Source organism: Silene latifolia, chromosome 11 (assembly GCF_048544455.1).
Source record: "Silene latifolia isolate original U9 population chromosome 11, ASM4854445v1, whole genome shotgun sequence".
In the NCBI taxonomy this organism is placed as follows: domain Eukaryota; kingdom Viridiplantae; phylum Streptophyta; class Magnoliopsida; order Caryophyllales; family Caryophyllaceae; genus Silene; species Silene latifolia.
In genome coordinates, this window is record NC_133536.1 from 49,424,167 (window position 1) to 49,426,790 (window position 2,624).

Here is a 2,624-nt window from a genome sequence, read left to right on the forward strand (position 1 = left end):
ACTACTTTGCCGTTTAGTGGGATCTTGATCTTTTGATGAAGGGTGGATGTTACCGCTTTGGAAGCGTGAATCCAAGGCCTTCCCAGAAGTATGTTGAATTTAGCTTCAATGTCCACTATTTGGAAGTTAACCTTTCGTTCGATTGGCCCTGTGGCTATGGTTAAGTTAACAAGTCCTACCACCTTTCGTCGTGTACCGTCATATGCACGCACACCCTGATTGGTAGGGGTCCAATCCGATTCCTTCATGCCTAGCTTGTATGCCATTTTGAGGGGTATGACGTTGACCGCGGAGCCATCATCTACCAAGGTCATTGGCACATTCTTCTTTAGACAAATGACAGTGATGTATAAAGCAAGGTTGTGACTAGCGCCAAAAGGTGGCAAATCTTCATCCGAGAAAGTAATAGGATTACTTAGCTTCGGTGATTCTTGGAAGACCAAGTTGACTACATCTTCAGGAGTGGAGTTATGTGCTACATTTAGTTTGGCCAAAGCTTGCAGTAAAGCTTGGCGATGTGGGAATGAGCTTGCTACTAATTGCCAGACTGAAAGATCAGCCTTTGTCTTCTGTAATTGCTTGAGCAAATGATCAGTGGAGTCATCTTCGTTGTCATTTGGTGTGATGACGTTGGTTGGACCATTTTGAGTAGTGCTTTGATACGGACGACCCGAACGAGTTAGGTGGTCCACGTCTTGGTCTTCACCATTTTGGACTATTTCTTTGACTAGGGAGTTTTCAATGAGATACTCGTCCTCATCATCGTCGGCCCAAACTCCATTGATTGCAGCTAGTTCCCTCATTCTCATGATATCATCTTCTAGTCGTATGATTTGGTCGACTAGTTTATCAACTACGGTGACTATTTCTTGCATAGTAGCATTCTGAGAGAAGATTAGTGGCACATGTTCTTCGGGTGTTGCGTTGGGATTGCGTAAAGTTGTTACCACATTTTCTAGTTCCCAAACTTGTCTATCTACACTCCTTGCCCATGCGATGAAGTCGGAAATCGTAGGGGAGATAATAGAGTAGAACCCTTCATTCTCGATTGCATGAATTTCATTTTCGATTGGAGAAATGAGGTATGAGCAATCTAAGGTAGATTCCTCACTTGTGATCACTAGAATTCCAAGAGGATTCTGAGTGTTGTTGGGTTTACCTCCCGGTGGTATTGGTAGTCGACCATCTTCAATCATGTCTTGAAGCACGTTTTTCAACTTATAGCACTTTTCTGTGTCGTGTCCCTTGCCCCTATGGTATTCACAGTACGAATTCTCGTCTCAGAACTTGGACTTCCTTTCGGGTTCGGGAGTAGGTCCAATGAGTTGGAGTTTACCTTGCTTCATTAGCCTTTTTAGGGCGTTGGAGTAAGTGTCCCCAAGATTTGTGAATTTCCTTGGTGGGGTACTTTTCTTGGATGGCTCGAGAAGGTTAACTTCATCGGTCTTGCTAGTGGAGCCGTATGAACGACTTGTGGAACCTTGGTATCCTCGACCTACCGTTTTGGACAAGAGTCCTTTACGGATGTCATCTTCAATCCTTGTCCCTAGTATGGTTAGGTCCTTGAAAGTTTTGATGTTTTGGTATCTCAAATGATTGGCATAGATGGGTTTGAGATTATCCACAAACTTCTCCACAAGAGTAGCCTCATCCGGACGTTCAACTAGTTGGGTGCTAGTCTTCCTCCACCTACTTAGGAAGTCGGTGAATCCTTCTTTGTCATTTTCGGTAAGAACCTCTAGAGTGCGCATGTTGACTTGGATTTCGGCATTATCCGCATATTGTTTAGAAAATTCGATTGCGGCGTCTTCCCAAGTAGCGACCTTCTTGTGATCTAAAGAGTAGAACCATTGCCTCGGGATGGTGTCAAGAGATGAAGGAAAGATCCTTAAGAACATCTCGGGTTTGATGCCTTTGATAGACATGTTATCCTTGAAAGCACGGATGTGGTTCAAAGGGTTCTCATGCCCCTTGAACTTAGGGATATCCGTCATACTGAAGTTAGTTGGCAATTTGGAATTGACGGCCTCATACTTGCGATTGTTCTCCCTATAAATGTCATCACCCTTAAGGTACATCAATTGCTCCTCTAAGTATTGGAGTCTTTTCTCAGCTACAGTCATCCCCATGAGAGGATTTCCATCCTTGGATTCGTTGTCAGAGTCACGTAGTACTTCACTTTCATGAGGAGGCAACCTTCCCTCTACGGTATAGATATGGCCCTCGATGAGCTCAAGGCGGTCATAGGTTTGTTCTTGGGTGGCTTGCATTTGGGCTAGCGCGGCTAGGATTCGATCATTACCATCTTGAAGTTGGTGGAGATTTGTTTCATCACTTGATCCGGGCATCTTGAAAACTGGATAAGAGATCGGCGACGAATCAAAACACGATCGACCATTCTAACACACTTGCTACAAGAAAAAATGTTTTGACTCGTGAAGTGGGTGTGTGCCACTTGTGTTGAGTGAGCTTTGAAGAAAGACAAGGTTTTTTTTTTTTTTGAAAATGTGTGTCCTAGCCAACTATAGTGTAGTTGTAGGAGTGGACTCGAAGTGAGGTTTTGAAATGGGTTTGTGGCCCGAATTTTGACATGACAAACGGACAGAGTTTCGACCGGATTTTGC